Here is a 25,444-nt window from a genome sequence, read left to right as displayed (position 1 = left end):
GTGCAACAGTAGGGAAAGCGTTGGATAGCGTGAAGGTAAAATGTACTGTTCCCACTTCAGTGAATGCAACAGTAGGGAAAGCGTTGGATAGCGAGAGGGTAAAATGTACTATTCCCACTCCAGTGAGTGCAATAGTAGGGAAAGCGTTGGATAGCATAGGGGTAAAAATTACTATTCCCACTCCAAAGAGTGCAACAGTAGGGAAAGCGTTGGATAGCATAGGAGTAAAAATTACTATTTCCACTCCAGTGAGTGCAATAGTAGGGAAAATAATAATTTAATATTTTATTAAAAATACATTCATTATTAATACCAATAAAAAAAGTATTACAATTAATTACCAATCACAAAATATTTAATAATTAATTAATTATAAAGACCAATAAATATTTTTTTAATTAACTACCTATTATTTATTAATTGACAGCCAATTAATTTTCAATACCAAAAATTAATAAATACAAATAATACCAATTAATAATGAATGAATATGATATTAATCATCAATATACAAAAATAATTTCAATAATTAATTATTTACAATTAAATTACTTCACACCATATTCCCCTATAAACCCACAACCCGCTACAAATAATAATTTAATACAATTAACATAATTATCAAATAAAAAATTAATACAAATTAAATACCAATTATTACTAATTAATTGCCAATTAATAATTAATGAACAACCAATTAATTTTCAATAACAACAATTACTAAATAATCAAAAAATAACAATTAATAATTAACAGTAAATTAATTATCAATACACAAAAATATTTTCAAAAATGACTTCATTATAATTAAATTACTTCCCAGCATATTACCCTATAAACCCACAACCCGCTCCGAATAATAAATTAATACAATTAATATAATTATCAATTAACCAATTAATACAAATTAATGAAAAATAATTACCAATTATTAAAATGTAATTACCAATTAATAATTGATTACAATACATTAATTATCAACACCAATTAATAATTACTTAATAACAATTAAATTACTTCCCACCCTATTCCCCTATAAACCCACAACCCGCTACAGAAGTAAAACGCAAAATTAAATTTAAAATAATTAATAATTCCGAAAAATTATTATTTAATGTACTATAATTAAATTACTTCCCACCCTAATCCCCTTTAAACCCACAACCCGCAACGGAATTAAATTACACAAAAATTTAAATAACATAAAATTCATTACTTTAAAAATAATTAAACATACATTACAAAATCTAATATACACTTTTAACACATATACTAACATGCAAAAATCAATATTAATGTAAATTCGATATTTTTTAATGCCTATATTATGTACTTCGATATTACTTACCTGCAATTCGATATTTTTAACAACTATAATATGTCCATTCGATATTATGTCCATTCTATATTTTAGACTCGATATTATGTCCATTCGATATTTTTTTTCGATATTATGTCTGTTTACCATGCCACTCTACGCAACTAGACTCTACACCATTGTACGCCACTCTTCGCCATTCCACTCTACACCATTCTACGCCACTCCACTCTACATCATTCTACGCCACTTCACTCTACGCCACTCTACGCCACTCCACTCTACACCATTCTACTCCACTGTATGCCACTCTACGCCACTAGACTCTACACCATTGTACGCCACTCTATGCCACTCCACTCTACACCATTCTACTCCACTGTACGCCACTCTACGCCACTCTACTCTACGTCACTCTATGCCACGCCACTTTACGCCACTCTACTCTATGCCACTCCACTCTATGCCACTCTACGCCACGCCACTGTATGCCACGCCACTGTACGCCACTCCACTCTACGCCATTCTACGCCACTCCACTCTACGCCACTGTACACCACTCCACTCGACGCCATTCTACGCCACTCCACTCTACGCCACTGTACGCCACTCCACTCTATGCCATTCTACTCCACTGTACACCAATCTACGCCACTCCACTCTACACCATTCTACGCCACTCTACGCCACTCCACTCTACACCATTCTACTCCACTCTAAGTCACTCCACACTACACCATTCTACTCCACTCTACGGCGCGCCACTCTACGCCGCTCCACTCTACGCCGCTCTGCTCCACTCCACGCCACTCTGCTCCACTACACTCTACGCCACTCCACTCTATGCCACTCTACGCCACTCTATGCCACTCCATGCCACACCACTCCACTCCACTCTACGCCACTCCACTCCACTCTGCGCCACGCCACTCTACACCACGCCACTCTACGCCACGCCACGCCACTCTACGCCAAGCCACTCTACGCCACGCCACGCCACTCTACGCCACGCCACTCTACACCACTCCACTCTACGCCACTCCACTCCACTCTATGCCACTCCACTCTAAGCCACTCCACTCCACTCTAAGCCATTCTACTCCACTCTACGCCACTCCACTCTACGCCACTCCAATCTACGCAACTCCACTCCACTCTACGCCATTCTACTCCACTCCATGCCATTCTACTCCACTCTATGCCACTCCACTCTATGCCACTCCACTCTACGCCACTCCACTCTATGCCACTCCACTCCACTCTACGCCATTCTACTCCACTCTACGCCACTCTACGCCACTCTACGCCACTCTACGCCACGCCACGCCACTCTACACCTCTGTACGCCACGCCACTCTACGCCACGCCACTCTACGCCACTTCACTCTATGCCACTTCACTCTACGCCACTTCACTCTACGCCACTCCACTCTACGCCACACCACTCTACGCCATTCTATGCCACTCCACTCTACGCCACTCCACTCTACGCCACTCCACTCTACGCCACTCCACTCTATGCCACTCTACACCACGCCACTCCACTCTACTCCATTCCACGCCACTCCACACTACGCTTCGCCACTCTACTCCACTCCACTCCACGCCACTCCACACTACACCATGCCACTCCACTCCACTCTACGCCACACCACGCCATGCCACTCCACTCTACGCCACTGCACTGCACTCTACGCCACTGCACTCCACTCTACGCCACTCCACTCCACTCACGCCACTCCACTCCACTCTACGCCACTCCACTCTACGCCACTCCACTCTATGCCACTCCACGCCACTCCACTCCACTCTACGCCACTCCACTCTACGCCACGCCACTCCACTCTACGCCATTCTACGCCACTCTACTCTACGCCACTCTACTCTACGCCATGCCACTCTACGCCACTCTACGCCACTTTACGCCACTCTACGCCACTCTACGCCACTCCACTCCACTCTACACAATGTTACTCAATGCTACTCCACTCTACACAATGCTACTCAATGCTACTCCACTCTACTCTACACTACGCTACTCAGCACTACACTCTACACAACGCTACTTAACGCTACTCCACTCTACACAACGCTACTCAGCGCTACTCCACTCTACAAAACGCTACTCCACGCTACTCCACGCTACTCCACTCTACTCAACCCTACTCAACCCTACTCCACTCTACTCAACGCCACTCCACTCCATGATACTCCACTCCATGATACTCCACTCCAAGACACTCCACAGCCCTCTACTCCACTCTACACCACTTCACACCACTATACACCACTCCACTCTACCATACTGTACTCCACTGTATGGCACTCCACTCTATCACACTCTACTCTCCACTCCACACCACTCTCCTCTATGCTACTAACTTTTAACCATGTTGAACAGCAGTCATGCTGTTGTACAAATGGCTGTAACACATTGCTTAGGATAGTTCTATTGGCTTGCCAATGCTTGTTATGATGGTCCTTCACCCACCCTTGGGAATGACAAAAAACTGTTTTAATTTGAAAAGTTTTAGGAGCAGTTTAAGCAGTTCAAATGTTTTAAATGTACTTACACATTATGATGATATTTAAATATATCTTCTAAGAAGTTCACTATTATTATAAGCACATGCCCTTTCTGTTAAAAATAAAATTCCTCATGCTGTGAGCATAACATTGGTTCAGTTCACTGACTATGAAAATGTAGCCCTTACCGCAAAACAACGCTAGTCTCTCACTCATCTAGCCATCCTCTAAAAGAACATATTGTATGGTGCATATTGATATTCTAACAAAGGCGAAGCAATAGAAAAGGCTCTGCATTTCTGGCACAAGCATTAAACTGTAACAATTATCATTGATGCCTCTAGATTACTTGCCAAAAATGATCAAACAGGTTTTTATTGTATTGCACCATCATTCTTTAATTGCAGATATAGATCAAATGTCAATAGGGAAGTAATCTGGGATTCAAAACTGACCCAAATTGCTTTTAGGAATATTATCAAACCACTAACAATTTTTCGACCCAGAAAGTTTAAATTCAATAGCTTCATGTCAAACTGTCAATAACGTTTTATATTGATAAATATAAAAGGATAATTTGAATAAAAAATATTTGGAAAAACATAGGGATATGCAGCTTTTACTTTGCAATGCCTGTCCTTTCTGCTGTTAATGTGTGTATCTAGTGAGCAAAGTGTGTTTAAATGCTAAGTGTGTTTAAGGCTGCAGTACCGCCTCCTGTCTACAGGGGCAGAGCTGAGCAAAAATATAAACACACTTAATGAAACACAGGTCCCCACAAGGCAATTTTTTTTAAAGTTGTAAAAATTGGCACAGATGTTCCTGAAGTGTTTTTTTATCATTTAGAAGACATTGCCTTGTGGGGACCTGGGTTCAGGTCCCCACAGTGCAATCAAGTCCCCATAGCGTGAGTGTGTTATCACACCCAAGTCCCCACAAGCAGAGTAACACAAACCCAAAACCACACACATACACACAAACACACACACACACACCCACACCCACACACACACAACCACACCCAAAACCACACACACACAACAACCACACAACAACCACACAGCCACACACACAACCAAACACACACAACCACACACAACCACACACAACCACACACACACATACAACCACACAACCACACCCACAACCACACCCACTACCACACACACACAACCACACATATACACATAACCCCAACCACACACACAACCACACACACAACCACAACCACACACACAACCACACACACACACAACCACACACACAACCACACACACAAACACATACAAACACACACAACCACACACACAACCACACACACAACCACACACACAACCACACAAACAACCACACACACACAACCACAACCACACACACAACCACACACACAACCACACACAACCACACCCACAACCACGCACACACAACCACAACCACACACACAACCACAACCACACAACCACAACCACACAACCACACACACAACCACAACCACACACACAACCACACACACAACACACACAACCACACACACAACCATACACACACAACCACACACACACAACCACACACACACACAACCACACACACAACCACACACACATAACCACACACACAACCACACACCACCACACACAACCACACACACAACCACACACACACACAACCACACACAGACAACCACACACACAACCACACACAACACACACAACCACACATACAACCACACATACAACCACACACACAACCACACACACACACAACTACACACACACAACCACACACACAACCACACACACAACCACACACACAACCACCCACCCACACCCACAACCACACCCACAACCACACCCACAACCACACTCACACCCACAACCACACACACACAACCACACACACACAACCACACACACACAAAAAACCACACACAACCACAGCAAGCATTGGCATAGACAATAGGTCTCACCTTTGGGACCTTATAAGTGTTTAGCCATGCAACAGTTGATGTGGTTGCACCAAGGATATTGTGCTGCATAACTAAATACTTAGAAGGTCCCAAAAGCGAGACCTATTGGCTATGCCAATGCTTGTTTATCAATTGAGTTAAACTACTGTATACACGACCAACGGCATGGATTAGGGTGGGAGGTCACACCTCGAGCCCGATTACCATCACTAGGGGAATTCGGCAGGGGTGCCCGCTGTCACCGCTGCTATTTGCCCCGATGCTGGAACCTCTGGCCTGTCTTATTCGGCAATGTCACAAACAAGCGGCTATAAATCTACATCATCGCCGCCTTATCATTTCGCTATATGCAGACGACATTTTGCTTTTCATCCGTGAACCCCGTACTCATCTAGCACCAGTATTACACGAATACATCCGATTTGCATGCTTCTCCGGGCTGTCTATAAACTGGGCCAAATCGATGGTAATACCTCTGACAGAGTGCACAGAGCCGCATGAGTTAAACTTCCCCCTTGTATGGGCATCAGAATCGGTCAAGTATCTATGAATTTGGGTGCACCGTGATCCTGATATAGTCTTTCGGGAGAATTATGGCATGACTATAACATGGCTGGGGTGCCAGATAGACAAATGGATTTGCCTTCCACTCTCTCTTGCGAACTGTATTGCACGTATAAAAATGGTGGTACTGTCAAGATTCTTATATCTTTACAATAATGTGCCTATTCCCCTCTTTCACAAGGACAGAATCAGAAACAGGTGAGATTCCAGCCAGAGAGCCATGGCGAGATCAACACCCGGAGGAGAACATACAGGTGGTAGCCCAGCCTAAAAGTCCTATAATCAATTTGTCTTCACACACTCTATCTCCCGGTGAAACACGCATCCTCAACAGGGGGTTTTCCTTTGTGCCCACGTCACATGCCAACCGTTTCAACGTAAAGGCGGAACTTCATTGTTTCTTTAGAAAAGTGTGCCTGAGAAACTTCTTCAGAAACTTGCCACCCACTATGGCATCATCCAACACAGGGATGAGACCACCATCGACCTTCATGCCTCCATCACACATGGTATCCCACAAAATCCTGACGTTTGAAAGCGTAGTACTACGGGATGTCATGAAGACATGTGCCACTAAAACATACGTGAAACAAAACATTTCCAAGGGTGAGAGAGAGGCACTCAATACTTTGAAAAACAATAGGACCATATTAATCAAACCAGCGGACAAGGGGTGAGCCAACGTGATCCAGAACACCGAAGACTACAAAGCTGAAATCTATTTGCAACTGAGGGATGTCATCAGTTACACTACCATCAGAAATGGCCCCACAAAAGACATCTGTAAAGGTATCAAACTCATTAGCGAGAAAGGTAAAAAATCTGGTTTCCTGTCTGATAAAGAATACGATTATTTAAACACCAATCACCCACGCCTACTCACCATTTATACACTGCCACAGGTTCATAATAATTTGCACAAACCTCCTAGTAAACCTATTATTTCTGTATGTGGGTCTCTCCTGGAGCCAGTGAGAAAATACGTGGATTTGTTTTTGAAACCATTAGCAGAAACCACGAGGACCTACCTCAGAGACACTATGCAGGTAATTAACTTGGTGGATAACATGGAATTTGATCCCACCAAACAACTACTAGTGACACTTGACATCGTATCACAAATATTCCCCAGCGACCAGCACTAGATTCCATGAGACTAGCGCTTGAAGGAAGACCCCAACCCACTAATGTTCCGACTGAGCTCATATTGGAACTACTTGAAATAGCCATGATGAAGAACTTCTTCATTTTCCAAAATGAGTTTTTCATACAAAGTAAAGGAGTAGTGATGGGAGCGGCCTTCGCCCCAGATCTGGCGATCCTCTACATAGACGAATTTGAGAATGCCCACATTTTCTCGGCAACCAATCCCTTCACCAATCACGTCACCGAATGGAGAAGATATATAGATGACGTGTTTCTAATCTGGACAGGAGAAGAGACGGAGCTGAATAGTTTCTTTGATTGGCTGAACACCGCTCCAATGATATCAAATTCACCATGAATTTTGACAGATATTCCATCGACTTCTTAGACATCAGTATCAATGCATCTGAAGACCATCTATATACTACCCTCTTCAGAAAACCAGCGGAACGTAACACCCTGTTGAGGTATACCAGCCGCCATACACGAGGTCTCCGTGACATCCTACCATTTGGCCAGTCCAGATCCGGAACTGCACCCAAACAACGCCAGACCATCGACGACAGAATGATATGTGTCACCACATACTGTACCAGGAGCAACGATATCAAGAAAATCATAAATGGCCATTGGGGACTCATCTCTGATGACCTGGATGTCCCAGAACCTCCTATGCATGCATTTTGAAAAGGTCAAAAACATTCGAGACCACGTTGTTCGCTCTTTTCTGGCCACTCCTCCCAAACCTACCATCCAAAGTATGTGGAACCTACCTGAAGTATTGGGCCATTACAAATGCACCAAATGCAAGGCCTGCAGAATGTCAATTGAAACTAAGGGGCATATTATCAAGACAGGTGATACAATTATCGCTGTTTTAGCGGCAGAAAACTGCCGCTAAAACGGCGATAATGGGCTTGATAATATGCTCTATGGAATTCCAATTGAAGCTCAGGTTAGATGTCCTTCACATCTAACCTGGGCTTCAATTGGAATTCCATAGAGCATATTATCAAGCCCATTATCGTCGTTTTGGTGGCAGAAAACTGCAGCTAAAACGGTGATAATTTTATCACCTGTCTTGATAATATGCCCCAAAAACATTTCGCTACAAACATCACTCCTTAGATCTCAAAGCTCATACCAATTGTAATTCGTGTGATGTGATATATGTGATCATTTGCCCGTGCAACCAATTGTACGTTGGACAAACAAGGTAAAAAGATAAAAACTAGGATCCTACAACATTGCAGCAGAATCCGGTGCAAAACAATAGGAGCCATTCTTGTTGAACATTTCATCAGTAACGCACACACACCAGAGTCCATTAAGTGGCTGGTGCTTGAGAAAATATCTGTTGGACTAAGGGGTGGTGTCTTGGGACCCATTTTGAACCAAAGAGAATGCAAATGGATGTATCTCCTAGACACTGTTGCTAATGGACTGAAAGAACAGGATAGTACTAATGCTCAGTTGGCAGGATTGTCAACCGAATAGCCTGTACATGCAAACGTCTCCTATCTACTATGTATAATATGCTGCCATAGGCCTTACTTCCTCTTGTTTTTGGAATATCTCTCCCAAATGTATATATCTAAACGTAATGTGTTTCATAATGCTATCAAATCACATGTATATAAGCATATTTTTATCTATTTCTCCATTTGATCTGACCTACTGGTCTCCTATCGCGAGGCATATGCATAAATCTTTACAACTCTGTTTAATCTTCTCCACTCATGTTTTAAACTTTTACCACACATCAACCAAATGCAATGTGTACTTCTCCACCATTCCAGTGACACAGTCTTTACATATGCCACATCACGATTATTGAAGCACCCACTGGATTCAGTCCTATGCACCTCTCCAGTGCCTTGATCCACTCCATACATGTACCAGTTTAAAGCATTTTCCTACATTAGTGTTCTGCACGCATTGTGCATTGGCTAGCCTTCCGCTCATTGGACGGCAATAGACGAGCCCCCACCGAAGCACTTAGCGGCTGCACCTCGCGGTGCACGTTGGCCTGTCAGCCGGAAACCATTTATTTACAGCCGGTTTGACATCTGCGCCCATTCTCAAGCCGGACAGCCGTGGATGAGGTAAGCATTCTTCATATCACTAAGCATCCACTGTGCATTTGCTCCCAGCTCCTCAAACCATTCACTTTGTTTTTAAGTGACCCGTTCGTCTAGTGCCACTGAATGTTTTGTGTATTTTTCATTAGCATTGATAACAGCCACGTACGCTCTACAAGCGTTCACTTTTGACGCGTTCTTGTTTGACTGCTCACCGCAGGCTTCGTCCGTAGTGCCAGCGGTACACTAGTAATACACGTCCCCAGAGATCAGCGCTCGTGCCCTCACTATTAGTTTTCACCCCTGTTGCCCTATACTTGATGCATCCCTCTCACATCAGGCAACACAGACTTTGCTGTATTATAGGCATGTCTGCTTTCTATTTATTTACCTTCCTCTCAATATCGCCAACCCCATTGATGAATTCCTTCCTCCAATTTCACTGTTTCATTATATCGCTTAAGAAACCCATTAACAGCCCAGTCCCTTTTGTCCACCATGCGTGACCTTTTTCGGCTGTACAATTCTTTTTGAACTACAAATCGTTGACCTTATCTCCCGCTGTACTAGACTCTGCTTGAATTCATTCCCCCCTGTGAGAGATTGATGACCTCACCCACAGTTTCTAAGTTACTACGGAGCTTTGCCCCTTCCTGGATGCACACTAATCGTTCTCTGACCACAAGTAGGTATCAGGTACTTTACTTACCACAGCATTCACCCCCCCTTTTTTCTAAATAGCATTGCTCTTCTTACACACTCTCCCCTTACCCTTAGGTGCTCTTCATTGCCCTGTCCTGAAGAAGACCCCCACGTGAGGATGCAAGTTACTCTCCTAATCCAGGGTCGAAACGTAGACTACATACCACCTCCACGACAAGCCCAATGAACTAAATGTGATGATTAACATGTACAATTGAGCTATGTCTAGATTAAGGAACAGTTGACCTATGATGGCTGGAAAGGTTACAGTTCATGTGTAAAAGATGTACATATGTCACTTTACCTTTTTCCTGTCCTTCACTCACTGACTCAGCACTTCCGACCCCACACTTTCCTCTTTTTCCACTTCAAGAGCTCTGTTAATAACAATATTCACTGTGGTTACTCTTTGGAGCAACTGTGTTGCCATTGAAGCGCTGCAAATGTATTTCGCATGTAATGTTTGTCAAAACTTGGAATTAAAATATGACTAAATCATTATGCAAAAAATGAGTGGTGAATGCTTCTATGCTATTACAATTTTCTACCACAACCAGATCTTTTACTGTACTATTCCCCTCTTTCAACATTTTTTTAGAACACTACGGTCGCTATTGCTTTGTTTGCTCTGGGGTAGTAGGCAGGCGCGTGTAAGCTGGCAGATACTTCTTCTTGAGTTCAAACATGGGGGCTTTAACGTGCCGGCTCTTTATCAGTACTATTTATGTACTCAGGCACACTGCGCACATGTTTGGTTCACACAGCACAACTTCATTCCTCATTTGACGGTGGAGCACTGGGATGCACATCCCATTCCGCTGAACTCTATTCTTATGCATAGTTGCCGCCTCACCCCCGTGACAAAATCAATACTGTCAACTCGACGATTGCGGCATGGCAGGCACTAGGCCGCCTAACCAGGAAATTACCATTGTATTCACCACTACTCCCCATTGCGTATCATGCGGACATCTCGGTGACGCATGCGGAGGGACTTATGCATGTGTTAGCTTGGGCGGGCATTGATAATATGCAGGATCTATTCCCTAATGGCTCGTTTCCTACTGATGCAGATATGGAATATATCCAACATAAAACCCTACTGTTTACTTTCTCGTTGCATAGATTGAGAGGGGCATCACAGGTTCATTTTCCTACATTTCCTGTGGAACCTCCATTGTCCATGGCTTTACACACATTACTAAATAGCCCCACTAGGCACAAGCTAGTTGCTAAATTATATCGGGCCGCCAGGGTGGATAGAAAACTCCGCGAGGATATGAGTCTGAATAAATGGAATGAGAACTTAGACCCGCCACTTACTAACAAAGGAACATTGCTGTGCATTAACTGGGGCCCTCACATCCAATGGGAACCTCCGCATCATACATTTCAAATTCCTCCACCAAATCTACCACACACCTCACTGGCTTTTTACATATGGTCTCAGAGAATCCGATTTGTGTGTACCCGATGCGATACTCCTGAAGCGGATTTTTGGCACCTGGCCTGGTCCTGTAAGAAGGTACGGAATTACTGGACCGTAGTGACCACTACATTATAGAAAATCATTGGTGTTACTTTGTCTTGTTCGCCTCAGGTGTGCTTATTGGGTCTGCTCCCCCTTTTGAAAGGTGCTACAGGCAAACTAGCCAGAGTGGCATTGCTCATTGCAAAGAGGCAAGTGGCAATCGCATGGGAAAGTAAATGGAGCCCCACAGAGGCGCAATGGCTTAAGGACTTGGCATACGGTAGAGAGAATTTGGTTTTATATGCGGACGAACTACCCATGACCTCTCGGCCAAATGATATATGGGAACCCCTATTGATTTACTTACGTTCCATTGTTTCACACGATGCATCGGATACCGAACCTGCATAACTACTGCTATTATCAATGTGTGTGATGTACTATTATTGTAGCTATGCTGAAGCAAGCAGAATCTACCTAGCTATGCAAGTTTGCTACGGCCCTTTTTTCTTCTTTTTGTTGTTATTATGTTTGATGGTATTATTCCCTTTTGTTTTAGGCCTTACTTGTCCACATTGTCCTTATATTGCATTATCGCTGGTATGTACTTTTGTGATGCCCTGAGAAAATCATTAATAAAACTTTTTTTTTTAAATGTAACCTAAACCTGAAGCAAATTGTTTTGAAATCTGGGACTTTATTTTTATTCATTTCCTCAATAAACCAGTGATGTATCATAGAAAGGCTTGCCAACTTTTTATAAAAACATGTCTTTTAATATTGTTTCAAACTTCACATTTTCCATTTTGAAGCATTGCTAATGACAGACATTCCTATTACCAACTAAATGGTACCTAATTTATCAACCATAGAATGATGGACGGTTCAGTTGGCATTGCTGAAATTTAAACTTGAGACTTATAAATTACAGTGGAAAGCCTCCCTGTGCCATTTTGCCAACTTTCATTGTTTATTATTATACCTCGTAAGTGACACCATAACACCTATGATATCTTGAATTGTTACAGGATTTGTAGTGAAGAGAATACAGAAACTAGGTTTGATCCAGTCAGAAGTTATATCTTCGTACTTAGGGCCTAGTTACAGCTTGCCAGTCTGACCTCCTGCCCACTATTTTACGATGTCTCTAATGGGCCTGCGGCGGTCTATCTGACGGCGGTGAATGTTTTTTCATATTTGTCTACGTATGTGTATATATTCTGACTGTAAAAGTGTTGAATGTACACATATGAATGACATATGTGAAAAAATACCTACTATCCATTGCTGGAGTCTGGACCATATGTGCCCAGTCCAATTAATGGGCTGTGAGATGTTGGCCTGGCATATGCTGGTCACTAGTTATAGTGGCCACCTTGCACCAGTCCAATTCAACTCTTATGGTAGATAGGTTTAAGACAACATTTTAAAGAAAGCTATCCTAGTGGTAGCTGTGGAGAGCAGCCTTCAGGCTAAGTCTCAGAGGAATGTAAAGCAGCTTGTTTTACCTTATAATCTCTTGAATTACCAAATGAAAGGACAACACATAGGTATATATATATAATATATATGTATTTATTACTAGACACACTCTACTATTCTCTATATAAGATTAGAAGTCAGGAACATATGCAAATATCAACGTTTCACAATAAGTTAGGCACAAATATGGCTAGGTCCCTAGGGGCATACCAGACCATATACTAAAAAAGAGGTTTAGGAAAGTCGACTTGCAAGGGGACAAGGCCTAGAGCCTGTGGAATCGCTGGGGCTTCACTAATCCACCCAAGGCAGGTAAGTAAAGGACCCACAGGAGACGCGTGCAATGTGAGAACACAGCCGCGGGTTCCCTATTGATTTTAATGGAGCAAGTCGCAGTTAAAATGTTCAAGTTTTAGGGTACTTCTAGAGAGTCTACAAGCAAGCTACTTACGAGGTAAGTAGTTCGAGGGCCAACACCCACAGGAGCACCGGAGTGCACGAGTTGCCTCACCCAGGGAAGCCAGGTGCATAGTTGTCTTTTGGTGTCGGGTCGCGTCGTCGTTTTCAATGGAAGACGAAGACGTTTTGCTGCTTGTGAAGACTGGAGAAGTGTCCGGTGGAATCCAAGGCTGGATTCAGGATGAAAAAGACCTGAAAGCAGAAGGGACAGTGTTCACAGTCACTTGCCAGTGACCCGGGGCCAGGAAGATGGGTGCCCACGGAAGTCGGGTGATTTCAGGTGATCGGGAGTGTTTTGACTCTTCAGCCACGAGGTCCAGGAGGTGTCAATGACAACCAGGAGCTGGATTCAGAGTGCCCCATAAAGTCTGCAGCTTACTGAGGTGTCAGCAACCGGATTGGAGCCAACAAGCCTTGGCAACAGCAAGTCTTGTGGAAATTGAAGAAAGTCAGCGGTGCAGACCAGCAAGATCTGGAGGACTCACCCAGCGACGGTAAGTCAGGGCAGGCCTGGAGCAACCAAAGGAGTCCTTTGGTTTGATAAGAAAGTCTTCAGGGGACCCATAAGCCAACCAGCAAGGGATTGCAAGGATGCCTCATGAGGATTTGCTTCACAGGAGCCCACGGCCACTGGGGACGAGGTAGGCCTCTGATTTTCAAGGAAAATCCTGCTGGAGGCTTGGACCACACGTGGTTCAATGCACAAGTTCGTAGAATGTCGAGAAGGGGTTGCACTTGACAATAGTGCACGGTACCCAGGTATTACTGTTCCTCGTCACTCGTGGGGTCCACTCACGTCAGCTCTGCTGGGGACTCACAATGGCCATCGAGAAGTCAGGAAATCTACTTCTGGGGCTGCAGGGACTTTGGACTCCGGCGGGAGCGGGAAAGTTTGCAAACATTGATTCAAGTTTTTGGTACCTGCCAAGCAGGGGAGTCACTCCTTGACTCCAAGGGAGATTCTTCAGTCTTCAAAAGGTAGTGGAACATCGAAGGGCCAGGATTGTTCTTGTAAAGCGTCGTCTCGGGATATCTGATTTGCAATGGCAAGGTTTCCCTAACTTATACCAAAAGAAAGGGAGAGACTAGCTCTATGACCACTCCTCTGGGAGGGTCAGGGGAGTGGGTGGTTACACCCACTTCCCTTTGTCCAGTTTCATGCCAGATCAGGGGCAGGTAGCCCCTGAACCGGCTGGAGCTGGCATATGCACAGAGGATCCTACTGCTCCCCCAGTGCAGGACTTCAAAGCACTCTAGGAGTGCACCCACCCAGCCCCAATACACTAAATCCTGTCTGGAAGGCGGTGACACCTCCCTGTGACAGAATGCCTATAGTTGGGCCTCCTCCACTGCGAGTTTCAGTCAGCAGCAGGAGGGCAGCCCAGTGTCTGTGCTGGTGGCATCCATTTTGTGATGCCAGGGCTCTTTCAGATTTCTACCGTGTTTCCACAGTAGGTACATGTCATCCCCTCTAGAAGGGTGGGATCATACTCCCACACCAGTTACTGGTGTGGGGGTATGATTGCAAGTAGTTTGACACCAAACACGACATGTTTTGATGCAGTTATTCCAAAGTTAGCATTTACCGGTAGGTTATAATGCACTTAAGAGTATATGGTTTAACCGCATCCACAAACAGCCACAGAGAATAGACTCTGCCAGCTGCAGAGGGGCCCTGCTCATGCAGAGGCACCCCCTCACATTGTAAACCAAGCACCCTGCCCTCAGGATTGATAGGGCCTGCCTTAGGGGTGACTGATAGGTTTATATGTGTGTGTAAGGTGAGATATAGGATACCTCAGTGAGGAGTGCTAACACTACCTCACCCAGGCTGCAGTAGCAGGCCTGTGGTGTCAGAATTAGTCAGCTTCCCAGGGTGGCATAATACATGCTTCAGCTCCTGGTAGGCCTGTGAAGTACCTATGCCCTTGGTACCTAAGGTACCATATACTAGGGGCTCATAAGGTACCACAGTATACAATCACTAGTGCATCTAATATGCACTCCAAGTTGTTTAGAGAGAACAGAGAGACTGGGGCCCTGATTAGCAGGGACCCAGCCAGACTATAGCCAGAAACCAGTTTTAACATCAGAAAAAAAGTAGGGGCAACATAAGTGCAGATCCTACTCTCCTACACCCCCCCCCCCCCAAACGCAGGGACACTAAACTAACCTTGACCAGTTGAGTCTTCGTGTTCTAAGTGGAAATACCTTGAGAGCCCATCTGCATTGGCATGTTGGGTCCCAGGTCTATTTTCCACTGTATAGTCCATCCCCTGTAGGGAAATGGACCACTTTAGCAGTTTAGGATTTTCACCTTTCATCTGTTTGAGCCATAGGAGGGGCTTGTGGTCAGTCTGAACTATGAAGTGAGTGCCAAACAAGTATGGCCTCAGCTTCTTCAGGGCCCACACCACAGCAAAGGCCTCCCTCTCTATAGCTGACCCACGTTTCTCTCTAGGGGTCAGCCTTCTGCTTATAAAAGCTACTGGTGGGTCTTGACCTTCATCATTCAGTTGAGACAATACAGCTACCACACCCAGCTCAGAAGCATCAGTTTGGACAATTAACTTTTTTGTGTAGTCTGGACTCTGTAAGATGGGGACAGTGCACATGGCCTGCTTTGGGTCATCAAATGCCTTTTGACAGCTAGCTGTCCACTGAACCTTTTTTGGCATTTTCTTTGAGGTAAGATCATTTAAGGGGTCAATATAGATCCATATCCCTTAACAAACCTCCTATAGTACCCAGTCAGGCCTAAAAAGGCTCTCACCTGTGTCTGGGTGGTTGGAGCTTCCCATTCCATTATAGTCTGGATTTTGCTCTTCAATGGTTGAACTTGGCTTCCACCTACAAGGTGGCCCAGGTACACAACCTGACTCTGCCCTATCTGGCACTTAGTGGCCTTGATAGTGAGGCCTGCTTTTTGCAGGGCCTCCAGAACATTTCTGAGGTGGATGAGGTGATCCTGCCAGGTGGAACTAAAGACAGCAATATCATCTAGATAAGCTGAGCAATGAGATTCCATACCTGTGAGAACTTTGTTCACCAACCTCTGAAAAGTGGCAGGTGCATTTTTCAAACCAAAGGGCATCACCACAAAGTGCTAGTGCCCACCAGGGGTTGAAAATGCTGTTTTGGCCTTGGCATCATCAGCTAACTTGATTTGCCAGTAGCCAGCTGTTAGGTCAACTGTACTCATATATTTGGCTGAGGCCAAAGTATCAATGAGCTCATCTGCCCTGGGAATTGGATAGGCATCAGTCCTGGTGACTGCATTGAGGCCTCTGTAGTCTACACAAAACCTCATTTCTTTCTTACCACCCTGGGTATGAGGTTTAGGCACAAGGACTACTGGACTATCCCAAGGGCTATCTGAAGGCTCAATTACACCTAGTTCCAACATTTTCTGGACTTCAGTCCTGATACAGTCCCTGACATGGTCAGGTTGCCTGTAGATGTTACTCTTGACAGGCAGACTGTGTCCACCTCATGGGTGCACCAGGAAGTCTGACTAGGGGTCAGGCTAAACATATGTCTGAACTGCTGCAGAACTTGTCTGCATTCAGTTTGCTGATGGTCAGTGAGGCTGCTTGCCAAAGCAATACCATCTACTGACCCATTATCAGGGTTCTGTGAGAGCAGGTCAGGGAGAGGGTCACTCTCCTCCTTCTGTTCCTCATCAGTTGCCATGAGCAAGCCTATGCCAGCCCTGTCAACATATGGTTTCAATCTGTGGACATGGAGCACCCTAAGGGGGCTCCTGGGAGTTCCAAGATCCACCAGATAGGTGACTTCTCCCTTTTTCTCAACAATTGGATGGGGGCCACTCCACTTGTCTTGGAGAGCTGCGGGGGCCACAGGCTCCAACACCCACACTTTCTGTCCTGGCTGGTATACAGTCAGTACAGCCCTTTGGTCATGCCAAGTTTTTTGTAGTTCTTGGCTTGCCTCCAGGTTTTTGGTTGCCTTCTTCATGTATTCAGCCACCCTGGAGAGGAGACCAAGTACATAGTCCATCACATCCTGTTTTGGAGGTTAGAGAGGTAACTCCCAGCCCTCCTTCACCAAACATAATAGACCTCTTACAGGATGCCCAAACAGAAGTTCAAAAGGGCTGTAGCCAACCCCCTTCTGTGGAACCTCCCTGTATGCAAACAGAAGGCAGGAAAGTAAAAGGTCCCATTTTCACCTAAGCTTTTCTGGGAGGCATTTGATCATTCCCTTTAGGGTTTTGTTGAACCTTTCAACTAACCCATTGCATTGTGGGTGATAGGGAGTAGTGAACTTGTAGTTTACACCACACTCCTTCCACATTGCTTTTAAATACACTGACATGAAGTTGGTACCTCTGTCAGATATAACCTCCTTAGGGAAACCCACTCTGGAGAAAACTCCAATGAGGGCTTTTGCCACCACAGGGGCTGTGGTGGTCCTGAGGAGAACTGCTTCTGGGTACCTGGTGGCATGATTCACTACCACCAGCATAAACCTGTGCCCAGATGCTGTTGGAGGGTCAAGGGGACCAACAATGTAAATCCCTACCCCTTCAAAAGGTACCCTCACCACAGGTAGTGGTATCAGGGGGCCTTTGTTGTGCCACCTGACTTGCCACTGGCTTGGCAAGTGACACAGGAGTGACAAAACTCCTTTGTGTCCTCTGCCATGTGTGGCCAATGAAAATGTGGAACAAGCCTGTCCCAGGTCTTGTTTTGGCCCAAGTGTCCTGCTAAAGGGCTGTCATGTGCTGGGGTCAAGAGGAACCCCCTAAACTTCTGAGGTATTACCAACCTCCTGATGGCTCCATGGGTAGGATCTCTACCCTCAGAATAGAGGAGTCCCTCATCCCAATAAGCCTTATGGGACCCACTTGCACTCCCAGCAGCCTCAGCAGCAGCCTGCTGTCTGAGGGGTTCAAGAGAGGGGCAGCACTGTTGCTCCTTACTCAGATCTTCCCTGGAAGGTCCCCCTGCCTCCAAGAACTCAACCTGATCAGGCTCAAGTCCCTTTGGGGCAGTTCCTTCTTCAGGATCTGCTTCTCCTCCCTCAGGAGGGGAATCTGAGATCTGAGACAGAGGGGAAGGCACTGTCTTAACCCTACTGCTCCTCCTCTTGTGTAGCACCTGGTCCATACTTTCAGGATCCAGAGCTGGTTCAGTTTGATGCATTTTGGCTTGTGACCTGGTCATAGCAAATACCTCTGCAGTTATGGCAAGCATCTCTGCATGAGTCCATAACTCTACTTCAGACCAGGCTGAAACCTCTAGATCAATGCCCAATAGACATTCGACAGGGAGGTCCGCACTGACTACTACCTTCTTGAGGCCAGTTACGCCCCCCGGGGAAATTCAAAACTGCCAGACTATGGTTGGTCCTGACATTGCTTGCATTGGTAACCTGGTACATTTCACCCAGGATGACCTGCCCAGGGTCCACAAGATCCTCTGCCACCATGGTGACACTAGCACCTGTGTCCCTGAATGCCAAAGCCTGTTTGCCATTTATTACAGGCTGCTGTTTGTATTTGCCCAGATTACTGGGGCTCACTAGGTATGACATATCAATGTCTCCATCACAAACCAGCAATGCCTGAGTGGGTACTCTGACTAACCCTACTACCCCCTTATTCTGAGTACCACCTCCACCAGTAGCTGAACTAGTGGGAACAAATGCCTTAGGGGCAGGAGTGGTGGTGGTTTGGTCTTTGGACTTGTTACAATCAGAAGTCCAGTGCCCTTTCTGTTTACAGAATTTGCACCAGGGCTTCTTTTGGCCTTTTCCCTTTGTAGACTGTGATTCCCCACCAGATGCAGATTTTTGGGGTACTTGTGAAGACTTCTGGTCTTTTGACTTATCCCCACCTTTCTCAGAGCCTTTAGGATCCTGCTACTTAGTGTCACCCCCTTGGTTCTGGGTTTTCTGCCTCACCCTGGTTCTGACCCATTTGTCTGCCTTCTTTCCCAATTCTTGCGGAGAGGTCAGATCAGAGTCCACCAGGTATTGATGCAACAACTGGTTTTGGCAATTATTAAGGATCTGTTCTCTCATCATAAGATTATACAATCCCTTAAAATCAGTAACTCTACTACCAACCAGCCAACCCTCCGGAGCCTTGGTTGCACAATCTACAAAGTCTGTCCAGTCCTGATTCTGTGCTTTCTGGGTGTCTCTGAACTTCAACCAGTACTGCTCAGTGGTTAAGCCAAACCCATCTATTAATGCACTTTTCAGGACTTCATAGTCATCAGTATCCTCTTCTCTAACAGTGAGGAGCTTGTCTCTGCCTTTATCTGAAAAGGAGAGCCACAAGATTGCTGCCCACGGTTTCTGGGGGACCTGTTGTACTTTACAGGCCCTCTCCATAGCAGTTATCCATTTGTGGATATCATCCCCACTCTGGTAGGGAGGAAAAACCTTGGACAGGTTCCTATGGTCTGGAATGTAATCTCTGACTCTAGGGACACAGTTGCTGTCACCAGGGGGTTCTAACCCCTCTTTTCTAGAAGCTCTCTGGAGCTCAAAGGCTTCTTTATCTAATGCCAACTGCTTGGCCTTAAGGGCAAACCTTGCTTCCTCATACTGCAGCAGTATGTACATTCTTTCAGTGGAGGTCTCTCTTCTATTAAAGTATGAGCTCCTCTGATGGACAGATTCTCTGCCAGAGTGATATGAGTGGTCAGAGTCCCTAGAAAGGGACCTATGCCTCTCCTCCACTCTGTCAGTTCTCTTAGGGAGAATTCCTCTGTTCTTCTCAGACCCATGTGAGTCTGGCCCTTCAACCACAGAGTCCTGGTCATCTTGATTTTCATCATCTGACACAGACACTGTAATTGACCCACTCCCTGATTCAGATCTTTTAGCTCCTAGAGCCAACCTCAGATCATCTGCTGTCAGCAGATCTATCAGGCCTAGTGTGGAGGGACTCTGTCCTAGCTTCAGGTGTCTTGCAATACACATGGACTTCAAGTCAAAGAAGGTCATGCCCTTATACTGAGGCTGGGTGGACCCACTGGCTCCATCCCTTGAGGACATTCTAGTGTTGTGCAGTGTTGTACTACCTACACTAGCTTGTGGCCTACTGATCCTAGCTTGAGCTGTAGCAAGGGTTTGCTATCCCTTCACAAACAGCTCTAAGTTCAGTAGAACTTATTGATACTAAGCTTGACTTTATATGTACCTTGAGTACCTTTAGTGGTTTTCAGTTAGTAATTCAAATAGAGATGTTCTGGTAAAACAATGGCAAGCTGGAATCCCACACGCTGCCCACCAATGTGACAAGTTGGCCTGGCATATGCTGGTCACTAGTTATAGTGGTCACCTTGCACCAGTCCAATTCGACTCCTATGGTAGATAGGTATAAGACAAACTTTTAAAGAAAGCTATCCTAGTGGTAGCTGTGGAGAGCAGCCTTCAGGCTAAGTCTCAGAGGAATGTAAAGCAGCTTGTTTTACCTTATAATCTCTTGAATTACCAAATGAAAGGACACCACACAGGTATATATATCAAATATATATGTATTTATTACTAGACACACTCTACTAATCTCTTTATGAGATTAGAAGTCAGGAACATATGCAAATATCAACGTTTCACAATAAGTTAAGCACAAATATGGCTGGGGCCCTAGGGGCGTACCAGACCATATTCTAAAAAAGAGGTTTAGGAAAGTTGACTTGCAAGGGGACAAGGCCTAGGGCCTGTGGAATCACTGGAGCTTCACTAATCCACCCAAGGCAGGTAAGTAAAGGACCCACGGGAGAAGCATGCAGTGTGAGAACACAGCTGCGGGTTCCCGATTGATTTTAATGGAGCAAGTCGCGGTTGGAATTTTAAAGTTTTAGGGTACTTCTAGAGAGTCTAGAAGCAAGCAACTTACAAGGTAAGTAGTTTGAGGGCCAACACCCACAGGAGCACCGGAGTGCATGAGTTACCTCATCCAGGGAAGCTGGGTGCATAGGTGTCTTTTGGTGTCGGGTCGCGTCGCGTCGTTGTTTTCAAAGGAAGCCGAAGAAGTTTTGCTGCTTATGAAGACTGGAGAAGTGTCCGGTGGAATCCAAGGGTGGGTTCAGGATGAAGAAGACCTGAAAGCAGAAGGTACAGTGTTCACAGTCACTTGCCAGTGACCTGGGGCCAGGAAGATGGATGCCCACGGAAGTTGGGTGATTTCAGGTGATCAAGGGTGTTTTGACTCTTCAGCCACGAGGTCCAGGAGGCGTCAACAACAACCAGGAGCTGGATTCAAGGTGTACCACAAAGTCTGCAGCTTACTGAGGTGTCGGCAAGTGGATTAGAGCCAACAAGCCTTGGCAACAGAAAGTCTCAAGGAAATTGAAGAAAGTCAGCCGTGCAGACCAGCATGGTCTGGGGGACTCACTCAGCAAGGATAAGTCAGGGCAGGCCTGCAGCAACCAAGGGAGCCCTTTGGTTTGATGAGAAAGTCTTCAGGGGACCCACAAGCCAACGGGCAAGGAATCGCAAAGGCGCCTCTAGAGGAAATGCTTCACAGGAGCCCACGGTCACTCGGGACAAGGTAGGCCCCTAATTTTCAAGGGAAATTCTGCTGGAGGCTTGGACCACAAGTGGTCCAATGCACACGTTCATAGAACGTCGTGAAGGGGTTGCAATTGACACTAGTGCATGGTACCCGGGTATTGCTGTTCCTCATCACTCGTGGGGTCCACTCACCTCAGCTCTGCTGGGGACTCACAATGGCAGTCGAGAAGTCAGGAAATCTTCTTCCAGGGCTGCAGGGACTTCGGACTCTGGCAGGAGCGGGAAAGTTTGCGACTGTTGATTCAAGTTTTTGGTACCTGCCAAGCAGGGGAGTCACTCCTTGACTCCAAGGGAGATTCTTCAGTCTTCAAAAGGTAGTGGAACATCGAAGGGCCAGGATTGTTCTTGTAAAGCGTCGTCTAGGGATATCTGATTTGCAATGGCAAGGTTTCCCAAACTTATACCAAAAGAAAGGGAGAGACTAGCTCTATGACCACTCCTCTGGGAGGGTCAGGGGAGTGGGTGGTCACACCCACTTCCCTTTGTCCAGTTTCATGCCAGATCAGGGGCAGGTAGCCCCTGAACCGGTTTGAGCTGGCATATGCACAGAGGATCCTACTGCTCCCCCAGTGCAGGACTTCAAAGCACTCTAGGAGTGCACCCACCCAGCCCCAATACACTAAATCCTGTCTGGAAGGCGGTGACACCTCCCTGTGACAGGATGCCTATAGTTGGGCCTCCTCCACTGCGAGTTTCAGTCAGCAGCAGGAGGGCAGCCCAGTGTCTGAGTTGGTGGCATCCATTTTGTGATGCCAGGGCTCTTTCAGATTTCTACCGTGTTTCCACAGTAGGTACATGTCGTCCCCTCTAGAAGGGTGGGATCATACTCCCACACCAGTTACTGGTGTGGGGGTATGATTCCAAGTTGACTGCCAGCTGCAGAGGGGCCCTGCTCATGCAGAGGCTCCCCCTCACATTGTAAACCAAGCACCCTGCCCTCAGGATTGATAGGGCCTGCCTTAGGGGTGACTGCTACGTTTATATGTTTGTGTAAGGTGAGATATAGGAACCTATACCTCAGTGAGGAGTGCAAACACTACCTCACCCAGGCTGCAGTAGCAGGCCTGTGGTGTCAGATTTAGTCTGCTTCCCAGGGGTGGCCCCTGGTAGGCCTGTGAAGTACCTATGCCCTTGATACCTAAGGTACCATATACTAGGGGCTCATAAGGTACCACAGTATCCAATCACTAGTGCATCTAATATGCACTTCAAATTGTTTAGAGAGAACAGAGAGACTGGGGCCCTGATTAGCAGGGACCCAGCCAGACTATAGCCAGAAACCAGTGTTAACATCAGAAAAAAGTGCGGGCAACATAAGTGCAGATCCTACTCCTACATGGGCAAATACTACAAAAGGGACGTGTGAGACCGGCCATGTGGTGTGGACCCTCCCGACCAGTAAGCAACCCTGCAACCACACCTGATCCCCGGTATCACAGACTTCCGGCCACCATGGCCCAACAAACCCGATGGCCGGCCGGGGCCCCAGCAACACCCAAGACACTACCACGCATGCCCGGCCGAGGGAGAGGGAAACCCCCAAGCAAGACCAGGAGACGCCGTCCCTGTCACACCTCTGATCTCCTCCCCAAGGAGGGTTTCGATCGGCCACCAGGCCCCCGGTGAGCGGGCGCCTCGCATGCTGGGCGTCTGGAGTCCCTCCCAGACCAACCTGAACAGATCAAAGGGCCGAGCGGCAGGAAATCCCGACACACCGCCCCCAGGCACCAGACCCCTCTCTGCGAGGACTCCGGACTTCAAAGAGGAGGGGGAGTATAACAAGTGGTGCTGAAGGGACAGGAGGTAGAGAAGACCTGGACCTACGAGAGCCCTGCTGACCTGGTCGCGGCTCGACCGACCTCTGAACCCAAGGACGCTACCTGACTCTGAAACCATCTGAGCCCTGCTGACGCTGTCGCGGCTCCCCGAACTCTGAAACCATCTGAGCCCTGCTGACGCTGTTGCGGCTCCCCGAACTCTGAAACCATCTGAGCCCTGCTGACGCTCTCGCGGCTCCCCGAACTCTGAAACCATCTAAGCCCTGCTGACGCTGTCGCAGCTCCCCGAACTCTGAAACCATCTGAGCCCTGCTGACGCTGTCGCGGCACCCCGACCTCTGAAACCATCTGAGCCCTGCTGACGCTGTCGCGGCTCCCCGAACTCTGAAACCATCTGAGCCCTGCTGACGCCGTCGCGGCTCCCGAGAATCTGAAACCACCTGTGCCTGCTGAGAGACTCGCGGCGCTCCCCTCCAGGAGAATCGGCGGAGGTTGCCGAGTGAACCCAAATCCCCCAGCTCAAGGATTGAGAGCTGTGCGAAGGATACTCCGCAGAGACACTGATCTAAGAGACTGTCCCGCTACCCCAATACCCTCATCACGAAACCGCCGCCGCTTGTGGCATTGATTCAACAGCTGCATCTCGGATCATAAAGATCCCCTGAAACTAACGATAAAGTATACTGTCTTACTAAGAACTACTGTGTGGTGTCCCTCTGTCAAATAGTGTAAGCGCAGCGTGTACAATCCTAGGAACGAGACCCTTCCAGGAAGGGCCTCCCTGCCATGGCTCGGCCTAACTCTGGGAGAGGTGGGTCAAAGGGTGGTCAGGAACGTATTCTGAAGCCCCCCGGAGAACGCCCTTCCAACAGGACGTACCTGGATTTTAGCACCAAAAGGGTTGTTTTCTCCAGGGAAAAGATGCTGCTGTGGAGGGGAGACCTAGAGGTAGGTGATCAACGTTGGAGGCTGAAGGGCAGACACAGAGGCGTAGCTAGAGCTTGTGGCGCCCGGGGCTATCCCTTAGATTGCCGCCCCTGGGGGGTGGTTTGCTGGGGAAAAAGGACGGCAAGCACTTGAAAGAGGACCGAGAGACACGTAGTATCGCCACTAATAGTTACCTCGATCATGCAAGTTACATGCACATACATGACACGGTCCAAGGCTACACAGTTGAATACACCGGTGACTGGCAGTGACTGGCAGTACAAAAGAGAACACACAGACTGCATGATCTATCTGGGGACTCAGAAAAACCGCATGTGACATCCATCAGAGAGCTGCGTGAACAATTACCTGGTAATCCCCTCAATGCAAACGTGCACATACATGACACTGTTCAGGGATCCATCATCTACAGCTGACATTAAATGACCATTCATCATGGCCCCCCCCCCA

Source organism: Triturus cristatus, chromosome 1_2 (assembly GCF_964204655.1).
Source record: "Triturus cristatus chromosome 1_2, aTriCri1.1, whole genome shotgun sequence".
NCBI classification, from domain to species: domain Eukaryota; kingdom Metazoa; phylum Chordata; class Amphibia; order Caudata; family Salamandridae; genus Triturus; species Triturus cristatus.
Note: the sequence above shows the minus strand (reverse complement) of the source record.